This window comes from Ursus maritimus, unplaced genomic scaffold (genome assembly GCF_017311325.1).
Source record: "Ursus maritimus isolate PB19 unplaced genomic scaffold, ASM1731132v1 scaffold_10, whole genome shotgun sequence".
NCBI lineage: Eukaryota > Metazoa > Chordata > Mammalia > Carnivora > Ursidae > Ursus > Ursus maritimus.
The window spans coordinates 69,880,000-69,903,331 of record NW_024423344.1 but is presented as its reverse complement, the minus strand read 5'-3'; the positions used below and the strand labels follow the sequence as shown (position 1 = coordinate 69,903,331).

The 23,332-nt window shown below is 35.8% G+C and overlaps 1 protein-coding gene across 1 annotated transcript in view; it reads right to left on the bottom strand.

Moving 5' to 3' along the window:
• The window catches only part of ITGBL1 (integrin subunit beta like 1), a 200,409-nt gene that overhangs the window by 24,485 nt on the left and 152,592 nt on the right, over nt 1–23,332 (bottom strand). The gene's annotated exons all lie outside the window — the stretch shown is intronic.

Below are 23,332 nucleotides of genomic sequence, written 5' to 3'. Positions count from 1 at the left end.
TATTTGTATTTTGGATCTATCTGCCACATAAGAAAAAAATGCTCATAGGTACATTTCAAGGCAATGTTTTATGACTATAGGTGCCAATTTTATAATTTATAGAACTAATTTTACCATGGAATGCATATCAAAGTGCATGGCCTAAATGCCTTTATTATTCTTGACTTAAAAATTTAAAGTATTAACATTTTTTTGAATGAGTTTGGTTCACAATTTGGGAATTCCTTAACTATTACCATTATGGCTGTCATCATTATTTCTTGGGCTGTAACTCTGTGCCAAACACTATAATTCTTTCAATTCCATCATTTTGTTTTCACCGTTCCACTCACTGACTAGCATTATCATTATCATTTTACGAAACAGGAAACAGAGACATACCGAGGCCAAGTTCCTTTCCATGGTGAACCGGCTCATAAGGAATAGATTCAAGAATTTACATCCATCCTCATTAACCTTAAAGTTTGTGCACCTAACCATGAATGCAGACTGCATCTTAACATACCCAACATGGCACCACGAGGCTATGAGAAAGAAAATTCCTTTTGCCTGAGGAATTGGCGCTGTCTTGGCAGACATTCATCTGGGTGACTACCCTGAGACATCTGTTACTCTCTGTCATTAGCCCAACCATCATAATTACACACCCACTGAAATGATCATAAGATGCCTCGGGGCTGACCCTGCAATGTTGTTAGTCATTCTGGTGCTGCATTTGTATCTTGTTAAAGAAATTCTGAGTTGGTAGATGATGGAAGAAAGGAAAATTAGTATTTAGAATCATATAATTTCAGAGCTGTAATTAAAGATAATCTAATGCAGTGATTCATAATCTTTTCTGGCAGAAGTGGTAGGGTCACTGTCCCTTTGAGAATCTGGTGAAAGATATTGCAATAGATAGTGTGGTTCTGGCTGCTCTTCAGCTGGTCTCTCTTCCCACTTGGAGACAGGCCCAAGTTCGGCAGGAGGCAGAGTCCCTCTCCTTCCCCGGTGATACTCCCTCTTCCTATACCTTGGTGGACAGAGGAGGGACCCAGCAGACACTCTTGGCCAGGGCTTTGCTTCTTGAGGGTGAAAGCAAAGACACAGGGTTTATGGCAGAGGAGCAAGAGCAGTGAGAGTCCAGGAGCGGAGGAGCTCGGCACACAGTCAAAGGTAATGGCAGCAGGGGCGAGTGTTAGCAGGGCCTGGCTGCTCCGGGTGCCACATGACCTGGTTGTCCATGCTTGCTCTCTGCATCTAGACCCTTCTCATAAAATCCTTCTTTATCCCAGTTAATGAAGTTGGTCTCTGTTGTTCACAGACAAGAAGTCTAACTGGTAGACCTCAGATCTCTCCTTGGAAAAATATGCCAGCACACATTTATTTTTTGTAAAATGTCAGGAGGATCCATGACTTCCCACAGTGTATTTAATAGAAAAGGAAACCCAACCAAGCTGAGGCTGACTGATCTAAGGCCAGAGAGGTAGACAGTAGCAACTTTGGTGCTGGAACCCATTTTTCTGAGCCCCAGTGACCTTCTGGTGTCCATAAACATACTCACCCTCATCATGGTGTGTGTGTGTGTGTGTGTGTGTGTGTGTGTGTGTGTGTGAATGACAACAAAAATCCGGACTGTGGAGACACAGAGACTAACTATGCACCATGAGCAGTGCAACCATGTATAGTTAACTAGTCCTTCATGGACAGATATGGGAAACATCAACCACAATATTTGTAAGAGGGAATGCAGTCCTAGTTATCAAGTCAACATAGATTTTTAAGTTTGAGGGTGTATGTGTTTATGGTGACAATTTTACTAACATTTTAAGGCATTCAGGAATTTTCCTGGATATGCATTATTGGTTTCTGTGCCTTGGAAAAGATGGTCCAAATACCAGCACATGGGGTCACCTAGGTGGTGCAGTCAGTTAAGTGTCCGACTCTTGATTTCAGCTCAGGTCATGATCTCAGGGTTGTGAGATCAAGCCCCACGTTGGGCTCTGTGCTGGGCGTGGAGCCTGCTTGGGATTCTCGGTCTCCCTCTGTCCCTCCCAGCTGCTTACTCTCATGCTCTCTCTCACCTTCTAATAAATAAATAAATAAATAAATAAATAAATAAATAAAGGGCGGCATATGTGTTCAGATATCTACATTTCATTGTTTTCATCATGGATAATTTGTCTTGTGTTTCTTCTATAAAGTTAGATCGCAAGGTGTTCATATTTGGTCCTAGGTCCATTTTTTCCCCATAGTAAATTGTAATTCATGTATCTTTTTCAAATATCAGTGTATAATTAACCACTTTGCAATTTGGGGTGTTTTTTTGTTTTTGGGGGGTTTTTTTGGTCATGTATCCATTGGAGTTTTAAAAAGCTATATTAAGGGGCGCCTGGGTGGCACAGTCGTTAAGCGTCTGCCTTCGGCTCAGGGCGTGATCCCGGCATTCTGGGATTGAGCCCCGCATCAGGCTCCTCCACTGGGAGCCTGCTTCTTCCTCTCCCACTCCCCCTGTTTGTGTTCCCTCTCTCGCTGGCTGTCTCTATCTCTGTCAAATAAATAAATAAAATCTTTAAAAAAAATAAAAAATAAAAAATAAAAAAGCTATATTAAGCCAACAACTAGCTGAATTACTTTATAGATACAGCTCTAATACAGGTTATAGGCTATAGTAGCTCCATACAGAAAGAAAAAAAATCATAAATCAAGACAGACTAATGTATTATGTTTAGAAAGGTAAAGAAGAGTAAACTGTTCAGGCAGTCCACAGTTTAAAGAGCATTAGTTTGCTGTCTTAGTTCACAACTTTAGTCTAGTCACTACCAAGACATGTACTTTCCCAGTAAATTTCTACTCATCTTTCAAGATCCAAAGTAAATTTCACCAAATCCGTGAGGCTTGCACCCTCCTACTCGGCAGAATCAACTGCCTTCTCATGTGTCCTCATGATGTTTGGATCAGTATTTATTGAACAGATGCACTAAACAATAACCGTACGTGAATGGTTTAGTAATAATATTCCCACAACACATGAGCTTTAATGGTAGAACTCGAATTTAGAACTGGATGTCTCCGCCAGAATACACACACCTTTCCAATTGCCAGAAAGCCTTCATTTGTGTTTCTCACAGTTACATCAATAAAATCTGTCCCACAGCAAGCTCATCATCTTTATTTATAGATGTACTTCTCTTCCTATGTCCTGTTATCAGGAGAAGGTCACCGTCATTTGATCTGTCACCAAATCTTAAAAACACCTGATGACATAGTTGATTCCTTCCTTCTTTTAATGAACTATTCTTCTTCCAATTTGAAATTTCATGAGATCCACTTTTTTAAAATTTAAATTCAATGAATTAACATACAATGTATTCTAAGTTTCAGGTGTAGAGTTCAATGATTCATCAGCCTTATATAACACCCAGTGCTCATCACATCACGTGCCCTCCTTAATGTCCATCACCCAGTTACCCCATCCCATCTCTCCCCAAGATCCACTTTCTTAAAACATGTCTGTGATTATGTAATTGCCTTTCATGTGATAGTCCCACATAGACCTTCAAGGCAGAGATCAAGCTCCCCGACAGAGTCTCAGAGACTTTGCTTTTTATTCCACTTCTTCTCTCCGCTGTGAGTTCTACCACTTTCTACAATCCGACCCACTGTTCAACAGCCAGCTCAGATCTCCTCTCCTCTATGAAACCTTCCTTGTCATCCCTATTCGGTTACCTGGAACACTTGTTCTTTCTTTCTGATCTCACAGTAATTTGTTCACACCACTAGATCACTGAATGCAAACCTTATACTGGATAAGTACATGCTTGAATCTGACCGCAAATACTGAACTCTTTGTCATCCAGGCTGACAGTGAGATTTGTGTCCTGTTGGCAGCCAGCAAAGTTCTCTGTTGATGGAGTAGGAAACACTGACATACGGATTTATCGTTGCTTTTTTTTTTTTAAATAAGAAATTGAATCCAATCTCTTTTCTTTATTTGCTAAATATTATTATTTCTGTGACTGTTTTAGTGTTGTGAGCTATAAATGTGGCTTCTCAAATGACTGTCAATATTCACATAAGAATGAAGGCTAATGGAAGTTTGCATGTCTGGCCCTAATAAGTGCCATTTTATTTAACAAATTGAGAGGAAAATCTAAAGAAAGATATACTCAAAGAAATACAAATGAGACAAGTAATTTTTGAAAAGATAATTCAGGAACAGATGGAAAGGATAGAAATAAATATCTAAGAAATTACTTCAGTCAACATCATCAGTATCATCCAACCAAAACTTTCATGAACTTTATACTGAGTCTGTACATTCCTATTAAATTTTTAAAAAGCAGATAATCTTTAAGCACACACAAAAAGTCAGTCCAATGACATCATTTTGTAAGGGACTGCAATCCCTATGATTTTAAGGCTTATACATTAGCAAAGAGTCATGAGCCAAGGCAGATACCTAGAAGTTCTGATTTAAAAAGATTTTACTTTAATGTTTCAAATTTGACACTTTCATAAAATACAGAAAATCTCTAAGTCAAGACTGACAAAGTGCAGTATATAGTGTTATGTACAACTAGTCATTTTAGCAAATAAAATATACCTCACTTTAAATATCACTTTTAATTTAAACTTTCTTACACTCACTAAAAGAGCTAAACATCTTCCAAACATGTGCATATGTTTGCCTTGGAGTACAATTTTCTGTAAGTACCAGGTTAAAATTTAAAACCCTAATGCACTTACTCCAAAATATTTCTCATATGAAATTCAGCAAATATGAAGAATCTGTTTTGTGCGAAGCACTTGATTAGATATGGGAGTAGAAGTCTAAACAAAAGTTATGTAAGTCTGTAATTTCTGCTATCCCATATAGCTTATTTCATTTCACTAGGTATCAACCCCAGATAAAAGTGTTGGAGAATGATATTTCCAAATATCACACACTTAATTGTTTTCAGCATTATTGGCAAAATTTACTATTCTTATTATGAAACTGAAAGGTCAAACATTTTTAATATTTGTTTTAATAGAAAATTCATATGGTCCATAGACATTTGAAAAGATACTTCCTTCTTAATCATATGGGAAATGCAAACTAAAACCATAATGACATTCCATCCCCAACCAATCAGATTAGCAAACATTTAAGAACTGACCATAACAAGTTTTGGAAATGGTCTGGAAACACAGGGGATATATTTTACAACTGGTGGAAATATAAATTGGTAGCATATTTTGGAATCCTGCTTAGCATTATCTAGTAAAGTCAATATGCATAATCTATGAACCAGCAATTCAATTCTTGGTCATATTCGCTGGAGAAAAGTATACTTGTTTGTACTGGGAGATGTTCCAGAACAATCATAACAATGCTATTCCTAATAGTCTCAAAAGGGACTCAAATGTTCTTCAATAGCAGAATATATAAATCTCAGTTATATTCTTAAGTGGAGCACTACATTAGAGTGAAGGGAGCACTTGCCACATCATACCTAAATCTTCAGAACATAATATAGAGTGCAAGAAGTCAGCCACAAAATGACACATATTGTTTGAAATATTTCAAAACAGACAAGTCTAAACACCATAGTGTTTGGGAATATATATGTAGTTGCAAAACTTTAAAGAAAGGCATAGAACACCTTCAAAGTGAGAATAATGGTTATCTTTTCAGAGGAGGGTGTATGTGGTCATTGAGGAGGGGCAAGTGGGAGCTCTTGGGATCCTGGAATTATGCTACTTTTGCACCTGGGTGAAGGTTTGGTGTGTGATTACTTTACAATGATTCATAATGTTATAATTAATATGGTATATACTTTCCTGGGCATACTGGATTATTCATGAAACAAGGTTGTATAACCAGTGAGCTATGTTGCAAAAAAAAAAAAAATCAGTCCCTTTACTTAACTCATTCATTACAACTAAATAAACTGCCAATGTACTGAACATTTAAATGTAAAAGTTTAAAACATAAAATACTGGACAGGAATGTAGGTGGGAATTTTCATAACCTTCGGGTAGGAAAGCATTCAAAACATGACAATGAACCAGAAACATAAAAAAAAATCAACAAGTTTGACCATAAACAATAATTAAAAACAAAACAATATTTAAAACAAAAAATAATGTAAGCAAGACTGACACATAAATAATAAACTGAGACAAAATATTTGCACAAATAAAACAGATAATAAGAAATGACTATATATATAAGCTCATATATAAATAACCAATAATGTACACCCACAAGAAAAATAGACCAAGGACAAAAAAGGATCATTCACAATAGAAATAATACACAATGACCATTATCAATAGTAAATTATTTATATCACTTAGTAAATCTCATGGAAATAAACTGCAAATTTAAAATAATTATACTTTGAAGGAGAGTCACCTGGTTCACTAAAATACTTGAAAATTCTGAAATTTTTAAGTTGATAAGGTTTTACCTGATATAGCCTAGAGAAACCCTCATTTATGGTGTTTTGGGTTTTGCTTACAAGATGCTTCAAGGTATATGCAAATAAAATAACGTTATTTTAATACTAAGAAGTGGGACTAAGTAGGACTGTCATGCTACATACAGGGTAACTCTGTACTACTAAATTATAAGATGAAATAAAAGAACAGCTTGATACCTTTATAAAGGTAGATTGCCTCATTTACATTTTTAGCAAATGAAAGATGAAAACGAATGAAATCTGGCCATTTGCAATCATGCAGATAGAGCTACAGTGTATTATGCTAAGCGAAATAAACCAGTCAGAGAAAGACAAATACCATGATTTCATCATATGTGAAATTGAAGAAACAAAACAAATGAAAATAGGGGGGAAAAAGAGAGGGAGGCAAACTGTAAAAGAGACTCCTAACTATAGAGACTGAGGGTTGCTGGAGGGACAGTTGGGGGGGGGGATGGGCTAGGGTGACGCGTATTAAAGAGGACACTTATTGTGATGGACACTGGGTGTCGTATGTAGGTGATGAATCACTATATTGTATACCTGAAACTAATATTGCACTCTATGTCAACTAACTGGAATTTAAATAAAAAATTTGAAACAAAACCCCCAGCCTTATTGATTAATTTCACTAGTTTTTATCCTTATTAACTGCCAGAGCACAGTTATGGTAGAAACATACTTTTAATTATTTCATAAAATTGGAGAGTGTTAGAGATGGAAAATCATGGAGGACGATCAAATCCAACTAGCCCTACAATTTATGGATGAGGAAAATGAACTCTGGGAGTGAGATATCATGTGACTTTCTTCAGGTCACACAATGAAAAGGGATCCACAGGTCATCTCTCAAGGTCACAGAATGAGTGAGGGGATGGAAAGGTTAACTCGTTCCTCCGTCATTTCTAGAACTATCGTTGATTATACTTTTTAATAGTTAGGGATGCTTGGGTGACTCCTAATGAAAATGGAGCGGTATCTGTAAGCATTACCTGAAGAAAAGGTAGTCATCTCTTGTACAAGCTAGTTTTCCAAAAACTAATATAAGGCTAATGATGGAAAATTGTGAAGATGAAGGTGACATTTGTTTTTCAGGCTATATATCTCTTCCTCCTTTCCTTCTTTCTTCCCCTCCTATTCCTCCTCTAGTCCTTTGTCCCCCAACCAACCTCCCCCACCCCTCTCTCTCATACATACACACACACACACATACACACCATACTTGTTCCCTCCCTCTTTCTTCGGGGTATTTCTTTTCTTCTTGGATTCCTTTTCTTACACAATCTTAAACGTAACAAATCTCTCAGTCTTTAGACCTTGCCTTCTCCTTCTATCATTCTCTTCAAACTTTCCTTTTTAAGGTGTCATCTCCACAGGGCACAGCCTTCAAATCATCAGGGACTAGTTACTATATGCTAGATGAGGAGATACTAAGATAAACAAGACAGATGCTATCTCTAATTTCATGGATTAACAGTTAGGGAAGAGTCCCTTCATGAACGAATCGGGTAAATCCATACTTCATTAGGTGTTAATGACCAATTGAATCTTCTCCATCACCACTAGTAATACGCTTGTGCATTTGTGAAGGGGTACGAACATGGAATTTTCAGATACCACGTGGTAGATGTATGGACTAGACTGAAAATATCTCCAGAAACCATAACTGAAAACACAGCACACAGCCACACACACAAATCATTTCCCATTTGAGGGGTTTAGGTGGAGACTGATTCTCACCTCCTTCAAACTACACCACATAGAATCCACATGTTCTTGCTCAAGAATAGATGCAAGTGGGCTCATCAGCCTCGAATATCTGCATCAATGTCATCACCCCCTCATTCATTCAACAGACACATTTTGAATATCAACTATGGATTAAGGATTATGTTAGATACTGAAGATACAAAATTAAGGACATTTAAAAACTTTTAACAGTGGGGAGAATAAAGGAAAACACAGGAGCACACACACCTGGCAGGGTTAGAAAAAGTTCCTGGTAAAGGTGACCTGGGAATGAGTCTCAAAGTGTTTGTTAAATGTCAGTAAGGTAAAGAGAAAGGGAAATACATTTTATGGCACTGATACAACTAAAAGCATGGGCTCTGACATTAAATAAATCTAGATTCTAATTTTGGGATGTCCACTCTTAAATGTAATTCCTTGGAAGACCAAGTTAAACCTAATTTGTCATGGCTGTGTGATGGGAATAGTAATAAAACTGATGACAAGGTTATTGTAAAGGCTAAGTGTTGTAATGCATATAAAGTACATAGGACAGGGCCTGTTATATGGTTAGTGCCCAATAAACAATAGATACTATTTACATTTTTACAATAGAAAATATGTTGGGAGGCTTGCATCTCAATTACTCACATAAAATCTGTTCCTTTCCTATTCCATTTCTCTAGACAAACAAACAAACACCTGTATTTCCTGATCCAGAGTGAGATTAACTAGGAAGAGCACTGTATTATCGGATGCACCTGCCGGTGTGGTTAAGAGCAGGCGCACTCTCTATGACCTTATTTTCTTTCACTTTTTAAAATGATAAAAACCACACTTGCAGTGCACGCTCAATAGCTAGATAGTAATTAGAGGCTCACATAAAACAGAAGAGAGATTAGCACTTTACTAACACAGTCCTCTTTTGCCTAAAATAATAGGTTTACCATAGCAACCTGATTGTACTAGAAAAACTCCTGCCAAATGCATCCTAAGTTCTCCTGAAATTTCTATGAGAAGGAATTAAACACTTGAGAACTATAATATTCTGTACCATTTCATCTAAGTACAAATATTTTTGTGTGTGAGAATGAAGTAATCTTCCATCAGACATTTGAAAGTGAAGAGGCACCTTTCACCTCCCATTTCAAAATGGGTGCTGAGGCTTCTTATAATTCAAGCCACATTGACATCACAATTACCAGCCAAGGAAGAGTTGTTCATGACTTTTAGAAACATGGATAAATGTCAATTCTTCTGTTTGTACTTTCTTTGTACACAAGGATTAAAGTAATCAGTCATGGACTATGTGAGGAAAGAAGACATTTAAGCAAACATAGCACTAATATAATTTTCTGTTGTCTGCCCTGCAGTGTCTAAAACTGAAAATGGGAAATTGGTATACCAGGTGTCACTTTTCTCTAAGGATTTTCCAATATATTGAACAAAGTGTCTCAGAGGCTGTCTATAGACCTCTAAATTAGATTATCTCATTATTTCAACCTTAAGATCATTTCTAAAATAACAGTTACTCAAGATTCATTTTTTTCTAACAAATACCTATAAGTTAGGGAGCAATATCACACTCATTTGCCAGAAACCAAGCAACAGGTCTAAGGTTAAAAAGTCAGTCAATAAGTGAAGTTAGGAAATGTGCTACTTAAGTAATTGATTAGTGTGTCCCATCATGAAGTGGTCAATATCAATTAAAACAAGAATCTCTTTCTTCCTGGCTGATGAACCCATTAACTAGACAATGGACAGTATCTTGTTTCAGAAACAAGATTTAGGGATTCTGCAAACATAAATGCTATCACATTCAAGCCTATTCTTGGTATTGACTTTAATTATTCCGTGCCAGGTCATACATAAACACATGCAACTATAATTCACCATGAAAGACTCTTTGGGGAAAATGCCTTAAGACAGTCACAGGCAACAAATGCCATTCACCAGTACATGTGCTGTGGCTGACAGAATCGGAGAAATGTTTTTATGGAAAGTCTTTTGAAAATAAACTTTATTTGGGCAATGGAAGGGTAGCATAGAATCAGGCCATAGTCACTTTGAAATTCTTGGTTTTTGTCACTCTCAAAAAAAACAAAAACAAAAGTACTTCCTTAATACACTTTTCAGGAGTGCTAATTAAATTGATTTGAAATAAGTGTGAAATTTCTTCCCACATCAGGTATAATTAGGAAATTTGTTCAGCAATTGGAACAATGAGATCCATATCACAAAACATAATACATTTTCCATCAACAAGGTAGGCTTTTAAAATTAAGAAAAAATAAACCAAAAAGAAATATTTTCTACTGATAACTTAGTTTGTATTTTTTTTAAGGTTTTATTTTTTTTTTTGAGAGAGATAAAGCAAGAGAAAGCATAAGCTGGGGGAGAGGAAGATGGAGAGGCAAACTCCCCTCTGAGCAGGGAGTCTGATGCGGGGCTGGATCCCAGGACCCTGAGATCATGACCTGAGCCAAAGGCAGATGCTTAACTGACTGAGCCACCCAGGTCCCCCAGTTTGTATTATTTTTTGCTTCTGTATTTAATAATACTGATTTCTGCGAGTCCTAAAACATTAGAGAAAACGTTGTGTATACGTATAAGTGTATACATATATGAAGATGTGTATGTAAAGTACATTTAAATTTGAAGGTGACAGAACTCCATGTGAGCAATTTATCCTCAAATGGTTCATGTAAAAAAGCTCTTTACACTATTCCGAAGTCTTCTAAGTTTGAAATTATTTAAAAATAAAAATATTTTAAAATTTAAAAATATGTAAGTAAAACTCTAGACATAATGTATCTATGTAGCTAAATTTAAAAAAAATAAAGTCTTATCAATAATTATGCATATACCTGCCCACGTGTTTTACATTCAGTTTTGGGAAATATTCTTTAACATCATATTCAGGATTTCAGCCAATTTATTCAATAAAGCAGTGTCAAACATATGCAGAGCCTGGGAACTGCACAGCCAAAAATGTCAGAAATTCAATAAACTTAAAATTTATAAAAATAGTAAACTTCCTTTAACTTTGGTATTTTACAGCACAGTTAGCATAATCAGGATTAATAGGTAAGAGTAGCAGGGAAACAGGGCTTAATATAATGTAATAAATAACATCCTACCCGTCAGAGTAGTCCATAATGGAATGCACTACCATGGCAAGGTGTAAGCTCTCGAAGAAGGGAATCTTTGATAAGAGTTAAGAGTTTGTGCTCTGGACTCAGAAAGACCTGAGACAGAATTTAATACTGACCACTTATATGCTCTATAATCTAGGGAATAGCTTAACCTATTGATTTAAAAATTTTCAAAATTGGGAATACCTACTTAATAATTTTCTCTAAAGATATGGAAATAGAATGCTATTTGTTAAGTATTACTAATAGTTTGAATTTCCTAAGTACTACTATATTTGTTTGTGGCACAGTGTTTCCACAAATAGACCCACATACATTATGTTATATATTTCTTATATAATTGGAAATAGTATTTCATTTTTCACTGCTAATATGTTTCTACCTCAGTATGAAATTCCACTTTCTTTTTTTTTTCCCTGCCAACAATATATCTCAGATAACTCATGGTTTCTATATTAAGTAATGCTACTTCTTTAAAAGGTATTTTGTATTGACATTAGTTTTCAACAAACTTCTATTGCACCTGAAATTCTTATCTCCATTTTGTCTCTAGCCTCAGCGATAATTATTCACTAGCAAAAATTCAATATATGAGATTAAGTCAAAGGCTGCCAAGACAGCCTGATTTAACTGGCCAAAATCCTAAAGAAAAAGACCATAGGGAAATAAGTTCTAACTTCTATGCAAACAACCCCCTTCCTGCATTTGTCACCTCTGACCTGAAACTTTTTAAGGCAAGAAGAAAGCAACATCTAAAAGATGAATAAACTAAATAGAGCTCTTGAATTTTCATCTAACTAGAAAAATAGTAATTGGGATTCAGGGACCTTGAAAGAGGGCATTGATAAACATCACATAGATGTCCCAAGTTTTCACTTTAGAAGTCATTTCCATCTCTAATTGGACTGAGGTTATCTAACTGCCTTTGCACGTCTGCCAGAAAAAAAAAAAAAAAAAAAAACTCTGCAAGAAGAACAATATCACTCACAAAATTCTACCAATTTTATTAAACTGTATTTATGCTTAATAACAACAAAAAATAACAAGTATGTCAAGAGACAGGGCAGAAGGACCAGAAATCAAAAAGAAAAAATAGACAACAGAAAGAGATCCAAAAATGATAGAGGTGACTAACCTGGAATTGTCAGTAATGGACTTTAAAATAACTATGATTAATATATTCAAAAAATTATATTACTAAATGGAGAAAATCACCAGAAAATTATATGTAAAAAAATAAATGGAAATTCTGAATTAAAAAATATAGTAAATGAAATTAAAACCTGAATAAAGATATTCAGTGGTAGATTAGACACAGAAGAAGAGAGGATTAGTAAACTGGAAGTAGGTCAGTAGAAAATACCCAGACTGAAGCATAGAAAACAAAAAGAATGAGCAAAAAAGAGCATAAGAGACCTACTGAACAGGAAATAATCTCTCATGCATCTAATTGGTTCCCAGAAAGAAAAGACATAATGAGGCGGAAGTAATATTTTAAGAAATAATAGCACAGTTATGGGCTGAATTGTGTTGCCCCAAAGTTCACATGTTGAATTCCTAATCCCCAGCTCTGAATGTGACTACATTTGGAGACAGAATCTTTAAAGAGGTAATTAAGGTTAAATGAGGTCATTCAAGTGAGATTTTATAAAAGAGAAGATTAGAACAGACACACCAAGGGAAGATCATGTGTAGACACAGAAAATATGCTCATGTACAAGCTGAGGAGAGAGGCCCTCAGAAGAAAGCAACTCCGATGATACTTTGATCTTGGACTTAGAGACTCTTAGACTCTGAGGAAATAAATTTCTGTCATTTAAGCCACCCACATGGTAGCACTTTGTTATGGCAGCCCTAGTAGACTAATATAAGTGCCCAAAGAAATTGAGCTACAGATTCAAGAAACTTCATGAAGCTTAAGGAGAATAAACATAAAGAAAGCCACAAACCTTAGGTGAGACTCAGCATAGTCAGTTGCTGAAAGCCAAAGAGAAAGTCTTAAAAGTAGTCAGAGATAAAAAGATGCATTACCTTAAAAAAAAAAAAAAAAAAAGGCAAGAAGACTGACAATTGAAAAACCAAAATAAAATGCTTAAGCCAGTTGGAAATGGAATGACATCTCTAAAATTCTGAAAGAAACTGTCAAATTACAGGGGCACCTGGGTGGCTCAGTCATTGAGCGTCTGCTGTTGGCTCAGGTCATGATCCCAGGATCCTGGGATCAAGACCTGTGTTGGAATCCCTTCTCCGTGGAGAGCCTGCTTCTCCCTCTCCCACTCCCCCTGCTTGTGTTCTCTCTATCGCTGCCTCTCTCTGTCAAAAAAATAAAATCTTTAAAAAAAAGAAAGAAAGAAAGAAAGAAAGAAAGAAAGAAAGAAACTGTCAAATTATAATTCTATGCCTAACAAAAATATCCTTCCAATTTGATTACGAAATGAGAACACTTCCAGACTAACAAAAATTAAAAGAAGTCATGACCAGATGAGACTTATCAATCAGAAGAAATATTAAAGAAAAAAGTTCCCCACACACAAGGAAAATGATCCAAAATATAAACACTACAATAAAGAAATGAAAAATAAAAAATAAATACAGGGTAAATATAAATGAAAAAAGTCTATAGAATTAAAATAATGTCTTGTAAAGGTCAAGGTCTAGAATTTAAATTTCATGATGCTAGAATAATCTTGACAACAAAAATCACACAAGGACATTATAGGAAAAGGATGTTACAAATCAATCTCTCTCATAAACTTTGAATTCAGCCATTTTCGAAAAGATTCCTATCCAAATGGGTTTAATCTAGGATTAAAGACTTAGTTTAACATTTAAAAGTCAATCAAAATATTTCATCACCTTAATAGAAAAAACATTATCATCTAAATAGATGCATATTAAATATTTGTTAATATTCAAAACTCGTACACGCAAAAAAAATAAGGGAGTAAAAGGTAATTTCTTATTTTGATGATAGTCTAAAATATATCTGTAGCTAACATAACATTTAGAAGTAAAATATTGAAAACATTTTCCTGAAGATTGGGAGCAAGACAAGAATGTCCACTATTTCTATTTCTAATCAATATCATACAGACGTGTTATATAATGCTCTAAGGTAAGAAAAATAATTAAAAAGCATAAAGAGAGGATGAAATAACACTGTCACTATTCAAATAGGGCATGATTATATTAGTAGAAAATTTTTAAAAACTACATATAAGCCATTAAAATTAGGAAGTAAATTTATCAAGGTCAGAAGACACAAGTGGTTAATATTTAAAACTTTAGTTGCATTTTAATATAGCAGGAACAAACACTTGGGACCTGAAATTTCTTTAAGGGTTTAATTTTTAATAACACAAAAAACAGAAAATAGGAATACTTGAGAAAGATGTCAAGACCTCTACACTGAAAACTATAAACTACCAGGTGAAATTAAAGAATATATAAATAGGAGGAATGACATGCCACGTTAATAAATTAGGACCTTAGTAGTGTCAATTCTCCAACAATTGATGTATAGATTTAATGCACCCCAAAGTATTCAGGTATCATTAATGGTTTATAAATGCAAAGGGATGAATATAGCCAAAGCATTGTTGTAGAAGAAAAATGGGTGGAGAAATTTACAATACCGGATTTTAAGCCATATTATAAAGCTATAGTATTTAAGAGCATATTGCTGATGAAGAAAAGATTAGATAAGTAGACAAATGGAACAAAATTAAAACACTGGAAAGAGACCTATAAAATATAAGGCCACCTGATTTATGACAGAGGTGATATTACAGTGTAGTTTGGAAAGATTGATTTTTCAATAAAGGGTTTTATCTAGCCTGGATTAGTCACTTAGGCTTTTCACAAATTCAGTTGCTTGTCTCTATGCAAAGCTATTAGACTAAGTGATCTCTAAGGTGTCTCAGGTTTAACTATAGAATTTCACTCACAAACCTTCAACAATTGTAGGTATCAGTCCTGTTTTCCGGTTAAATGTTCCAAACATGTCTGGTCAGGCTGCATAATTTCTTAGACTCTAATGGCAGTTACCACGGTATTACTTGCATTTTTTTCTCTAAGAATATTACTATGCAATGCACATAGAAACAATCATATGAACTCATTCAACTTATATTTAGATATTAAAATTGTTGCCCTCCATCACAAATAGAAAGCCAACTGCTTGTGACTCCCTTTAATTCAATTTCTTTTCTAGAGAAAGTAAGATAGAGAAAAACTTTCTACCATTGGCTATGAAGTAAAAGTAGTTAAGCATAGAAACACAATTCCAACTGATGGCATTTACTGGGTCCATAAATGATCCAGATCTATGGAAATACAGGATTTCTCAAATTATGCCCTAATGATTATTGTCTGTAAAGGCAAAAAAAAAAAAAATGTGGTTAAAAGTCATGGAAACAGTTCAGAGACTGTGGGAAGGCACAAGAAAAAAATTGCTTGACCATCTTTTTCACTCTTTCAAGATAATTAAATACTTGGTCATAGGAGAGCCCATAGAATTTTCCACAGCTAAACTTGGCTGTCTAGAAAAATTGCATGATGGCCAAACAAATGAGGGTGCTCTATGTTCCTGGGACTCTACCAAATAAATGGACTCACTTGATTTTGATAAGAATATCAAAGGGGTAGTGTACAGATGGTGTGGAGGAAGAGAGGGAAATATGCTTTTAATTAAGGGAAGGGGAAGAGAAGGAGGGCTTTGAAAAAAAAAAAAAAGAACCTTCAAATTACATGTGATTACCTGTTTAGATTGGCAATGGAAAAAAAAATATCAGAAAATAAAGTCATTTGAAATGCAGGTCATTCATGCAAGCCTTCACATCTCCCTGACCTAGAAAACGTAGGATAAATAGTCATTTGTTTGGAATAGAAACTGAGCTTACTTTGAATCCCTTCATATTATGAGTTAAACCAAGCTTATGTGTCTCTCTCATTCAAATCTTCAATAAAATCAAAGAAGTGAATACAGGAAAATAAAAACAAAACAAAACAAAATCACATGTAATTGCTAATTGTCAAAAACATTCATGCCATTGTTTGAAAGCGATGTCTCCCTTGAAGTAACAGGAAATTGCAGTATCAGCTCTGCAGTGAAATGACTTTTGCTTTCACCTGATGTATCAAAAGAAACAGACTTTTCAATCAGTCCTAGCAATAATAGTTAACATCGCTATTGCTAAAGCTATTCAGGGAATGAAACGAGGTAATAAAAGAGAACAAATAAAGCCTAAGCGATTAGATGCTTTAAACAATGATACATCTCACAAAAAGCAGTGCTGGAGGAACCCTGATTACTTCTGTCTTGAGTCATCTTTGGCTTCAATACATCTGATTGCCTGAGAGTCCAAATAATTGATTGCTTGCCCATGATGTGTTATGTAATGAGATATTGCATTAATTCCACTGGAAAATTTAATTTGCATATCCCTTTTTTCTTTTGCAGGAAAATGACAACTGCTTTGTGGGAAGGATACTTAATACACATTCAAAACTTATTCTCTTCCAAATATAGTTTCTTGTTTCTCCTCCACTCAGTTTTCAATTTTATTTATTTTTTGGTGGGGAGGTGTGATTTTAAATGAGATTTTTATTTTTTTATTCTTATTTATTTATTTATTTATTTATTTTTTAAAAGATTTTATTTATTTATTTGACAGAGATAGAGACAGCCAGCGAGAGAGGGAACACAAGCAGGGGGAGTGGGAGAGGAAGAAGCAGGCTCATAGCGGAGGAGCCTGATGTGGGGCTCGATCCCATAACGCCGGGATCACGCCCTGAGCCGAAGGCAGACGCTTAACCGCTGTGCCACCCAGGCACCCCTTAAATGAGATTTTTAAAATTAATTTTCACTTTCTGAAATTTTGAAATATATTACAATGAAGTACACAGTATATAGCTTAGTTTCCAGCCATATGAACAGCAAATCATATATGGTACCTATAACAGAGTATTCTATTGCTGGGCTTGTGGGAAGTTATGTAATTTTCCAAGAAACCCAAAAGAAACCCAAAACCCGAAAACCCAAAAAACAAGTATCAGTGCTTTAAGCAACAAACGTAGAGAAGTTGAACTTGAGATTCCTTGAGTAATCCAGAAATGAAAAGAGGGATAGAGAGACCCAAGATCAGTCATATCCTCTGAGAACCTAACACAAATCTTTGCTGAAGAAAAGTGTACTGAATTTAGGCTTCAAGATTTCCAGAAATTAGGATATGTCATGTATAAACACATGATTGAAGACCAGTACATGCACACACACAAGGAAACAAACCACCATGAGCGAAAGTAGAAATAACAAAAAAAACCCAAAATTAAACAAAACAAAACAGAACAAAAACCATTTTTTAGCTCTGTGCTACAAACTGGATATTGTCTAATTACTCATCTTGCCATGTTCTTTTGTGAAAACGTTTGTTATAGTTATTCTAATACCTGCATCTGATAAACCAATAACCGGGACATTTGTGCATTTATTTCTGTTGCCTGTTACTTATTTCCTTAGATCTGTTTCTTATTTCTTTGGCTGAATGTCATAAATTGTATATGAAAAGGTTACAGAGCCTCTGGATGATAGTCTTTTCCCCAGAAATAGTTACCTTCTTATAAGCACATAAAGCAATGTGTCTTTTCCCCAGGGACAAATGTCTGGCGGCATTTTGGGGTGTAATTATGAGTTGGAGGTGCTACCGGCATGTTAGTGGGGAGAGACCAGAGCTGCTGCTAAACATCTTACAAAGCACAGGACAGTCCCCATAACAAGAATCATCCAGCCCAAAACGTTCGCAGTGCTGCTAAAATACGTGAGGACAGACCTCCTTGATCTAATTCATGATAGCGCTCGCGAAACTGAGTTCCGTTATCCATCCCTTGTTTCCCGCTCCCCTCTCGAGAAGTGCAAACACACCAGCATCTGTGTTCAGCACACACGACATGTGACATACACATGCTCACGTGAAAAGCACTTCACCCAGGTCTACGCTTCACCCTTTAAGACCAATCGTTTTCACCTCCTCTAAAAAGCACTGCTTGCCACTCCCTCAACCCTACATTTGACCACTACTTAAGGCTTGATTTCGGTATCCCTGAAATGTTTAAAATAGAACCTTGGCAGGGCTCTGATCTAACAGATACTGACTGATCTAAAATGTGCTCCATGGTGTTAAAGGCTGTTTTACAATTTTTTAATCTCAGCTGCTTATTTGCATCTTGAATTCAGTGCTTATGCAAGTCATTATCACTTCTGTGCCCCTACCTAAGACTCCCATTCACCATAGTTTTTAATGTATACTCCCATTATCCCCTATTTAAAAAAATCACTCTCTTACTTCCAAATCAAGACTTAAAAATTCACACACACACACACACACACACACACACACACAGGTATTAAAATACTGAGTGCCTTATACGTTTTAAGTTGGAATTCAAATGGTCTAAAATGTATCAATATCAAAGCAATATCTAATAAATCAATACAGGATCAATGTAAATAATGAGAAAATACCTAAATAAAAGGCAATAAAATTCCCATTAAACTCAGCTCCAGGGGGTAATTACTGTTAATACGACAATGAACTTCCTTCTAGTCTCTCATCTACACCTGTTTTTACGTATGTGAGTAAACAATGTGATATAATTTTATCTAAAAGTATAACATAAGTATTTTAGTTAGGAGCACTTTGAAAAGGATTCATTTTAATTAAGATCATTCTTCCAAATAGCCTTTTCATGACCTAAACTATGGTTGGACTTAATCCCAAAATACGGTATTATTTTTATTTAAAGGAGCAGATATATCTAGTACCAGCCAAAACCTCTGATGCACATTTTGAATTTCCCCTGCTGACAGAATTTCAAGTGTGGATTAATTTACCTAAAGCTTGACTAATTGGCCATTCACTCCCAATGGAGGGAGACTGCTGATTTAGTCACTTAAAGCAGTAAGTAGGCCATCTCTAGGAGGAAAAAAAAATCCTCTTTCTACACTACTCTTTAAAAAGTGCCCCTGAACTCTCACAAATGAGCTTCTTTGTCTTGGTGCTACCCAAGGATAAGAGATAGATGTAGGGGCCTGGGGAACTCTTTGCTCCCTTCACTCAGGACTGTTCTAATGTAGATTAGTTAGTAGAGAACTTTATTATCTGTCAAGACAATCGTTAATATTCAAATATGTGGACAGCATTCTAGGTACTGTACAGAACATGGGGTGGGGGGAGAATGTCCAAAATCTAAATCGAACCGAGGATTCTATGAAGACTGATGGTCCCAAGGAGGAGAAAGATAGCCTCCAGTATGAATCCCAATTTCCACAGAAACTGAACAGACCTCAAAATATTTTGTAACTGTAAAGAAAACCACTACTACGGTTTGGGTGAATTTGGCTAATGTGTAAGGGGAGTCCTACATAATAAAACAAATCAAAATGAAAGGAACGGACCCATATGTAACATGCAGGATGGGGAGAAGAATGTATCATAAGATGCTTTTTTATGATTTTTATTTTATGTGTGATGAGCAGGTGAAGAGGAAGGTAGAATCACACCCTTGGTTGTACGTGTTAGGCTTTGTTTGTAGACTTGGTATATGTGTTCAATTAGACTGTTCAGACAGGGTCAGTATATCATCAGATCAGCAGACAGGGGGCATATTTGATAAAGGCCTAAAACAACGAATTAAACGAAATGTTACTAATAAATAATTTTATTAAGAAACAAAAAGGGTAAATTCTCATGCAATTTGAATTAAAAACTGAAGATATACCAGGCTAAGCATAATTTTAAAAGCTCACTGATTTGACACAATAAAATATATATCAATTATATTCATATGCAAAGTTCAAACGAAATGGGCACTATATCAGCTTCATTATGTTTAAGACCAAGACAAGGCACTTTTCCTTTCTGCATGTGGGCTCATTTTCCACCAGCAGCAACACTAGAAACACAATCTAAACAACTTAACACTTTTGAGTTAAAGAGTAGCCTGAATATATGTCTAAGATGTTTCTTATTGACAGAAAAAAGGCGGGGGGAGTAAATAAGAAGGATATGAAAATAGATTATGCAGACTTGGAGTTGCAATAAAAATATTAAGCTGCCCAAAGAGCGTATTCAATAAGGCTGAGGGTTAGTTCCCCATAAAGGAAAGGAAAATGTCAATTATTACACACAAATTGGAATATGAGTATATTCTGAAAAGTAGGATATTAAGCTGGTGATTCTTATATTCCTCTATGAATATACATCACATTTTCTGGATAGTAAGGTTTCCAACTGCTTATCTTAAGGGCACTGTCAGGTATCACCTGTGGCAATCCATAGGGAAGGTCACGGCCACCGTAACAAGAACCGCCACCAATCATCAGCTCACATCCCACAATGGGGCACATTCATGAGAGGTTGTGACCATCTGATTTGACAATGGAGAAGCAAATGAATTTTAGAGGTAATAGTGGATGTTTTAAATGTAGGTAGCGAGATAAGATCTACTGATTAGTTTCATAGAAAGGGAAAGTGAAAATTGAGTTTACAGATACAGAAATATTAATTAAGAAGCAGAGGAGAGAGGAACTTAAAATTTTCAATGTTTCCTTCCCGTATACATCAGATGGTTCTTAATTCCGGTTCTGTGACTTTTCTGCTTTATCAATGTTTAATCGCATTTGTAGGAACAGGAGGAGAATTATAACGGGGATTTGCATTTTCTGAGGATAAATTATTAGTGCATTAATTTGACTAAATTTATCTTGTCTACCACCTCGCTTTTTATTACAATGAAATAAGCATGTCTAACGACTGCTTTTTTGCAATATGTCCATTCCTCCCACATAAGAAAACAGAGATCAGATAAACCAACATCTATTGCATGCTATCAATCAAAACGGCAATTTTGGAATGCCCATTTCCTTCTCATACATTCTATGTGTTTCCCAGGGAACACCTCCTGAACCTTCTCCTACTTTTTTTCCATCTAGAAGTTGATACGTTCAAATAATTATAACAAAGCAATTGTAGGGGAGTGGCCATTCAGTGAGACCTTCGTTGACTTTAGACAAATGGTTTGGTTTTTTTTTTCCATGTATTTTCCACTGATCAGTTCTGGGACTGAAATCGCTGAAAATGTCCTGAGACTCCACGTCTGCAAGAAAACAGTCCTACCCTTTTTTGCAAGTGAGGCAATGACTTACAGGGTTTAGGTAATTTACTCGGAGTCATGCAGTCCGTAATGGTGAAGCCAGGATTCAGTCTAACATCTGGCTTACTCAAAAACGTGTATTTTAAATCACTAGGTTATACCTATTCTTTATTTTGCACAAATGCCCAAAATAAGTAATTAATAGTATCAACATAAAACGTATTTCTTGTTTTTCAAAATGAAATAAGGGTCATGATATAAAAATCACTCTCAATGCAAAGGGAGGTACTGGGGAAACATCTAACACAAATACCCAAGTATCTCCTATAAGGTATAGGAAAAAAGCTTTCTCCTATGTCCTTACGAACACATTCTCAAATTACTCAGTTCATTTGAGAAACAAACTAACCTATTCATTCTACATTTCTTGTTTTATTATTCAAGCATAAGGGCATGTGATGTGGTATTAGTTTCAGGTGTGCAACATACTGGTTCGACAATTCTTTACTTATTCACTGTTCATCACGAATAGCACAGTCACCATCCGTCACCACACAGTGTTATTACAATATTATTGACTGTATTCCCTATGCCGTACTTATCTCCAAGACTTATTTATTTTATAACTGGAAGTCTGTGCCTCTTAATTCCCTGTATCTATTCACCCATCCCTCCACCTACCCTATTGCTTCTTCTTAAAGAAAATAAGGCACACCTCTAAGGCAGTTAGTATACATCTGACAAAATATAAAACCATGGTGTGAGGCATTAATTATATTTACTCCAATCACAAACATCCTAGGTATTTGAGGATCCGACGAGAACACCGAGGCCCACCAGCACTGTGAACCCAAGGGAGCCATGCACTTTTAGGAAAACAGCCAATGGCATCTCCTGGTCTCTTACATTCCCATTCTCCTGTCTCTACTCCTCAGGCATCCAACACTTTATTGGGCTGAACAGACCACGAAGCCTACCCGTTACAGCACAGTACAATAAGCATGTGGCAAAAGAGGCTGGGGGGACAGAGATCGGATCAGCTTCTTGGAAAAAGTGGCACCTGCAGTGAGTTCTAGAGTCAGCCTGGGCAGGTGTGGGAGAGGAAAGGCGTCTGGACTTTTCTCCAGGCTTCATACACTTCAAGCTGGAAAATTAGAAAATGAGACTTGGATTCTGGCAAGATTGCCTTGACAGCAGTATGGAGAACACATAAATCAATGTGCACAAGACAAGTATCAGAGGAACCAGGTGGCAGGTTCTTCCAGCAACACACTGAGAGATGAGGATCTGTGCTAAGGTTATGACAGCGCTGTGCAGGGGATCGGACATTTCTTCACTGGACTGGAAAGGAGAATGTCCAGACAAGTACAAAATTCCTCCAGGAAATAGTCTCATCCACAAGGCCAGTATATTAAATTATTTAAAAAATCTATTTCTAATTCAAACTCAGGTCTTCATGCTTCCATTTTTTTTTCACTTTTATTTCGGGACCCTACTTACCTCGGTCTTATATTCTAAATGAGAAACAAAGAAATATACAAGTAGAAAAGTAAATATTTAATATAAATTCTCATGTAAACAAGCCAGCATACAAGTTGCTGATTTCAGGACTTTATTGTGTGCTTCTTCCCATAAATAATGTGAAGACACATCACTTGTGTTTTGAGTGATTTCTTGGTTCACAACAATGGTCTCATTTCAGAATTCACCATAAAAATATGAATCAGAGAAACAGATGTGTTTTCACATTTGAATTTCAATAAAAATTAAAAACCTGTGAACAACAAAAGTGAGCAGATGTTCAAAAGCCAACAAGATTCTAAAAAGAAAATTATCCATTTTTTTCGA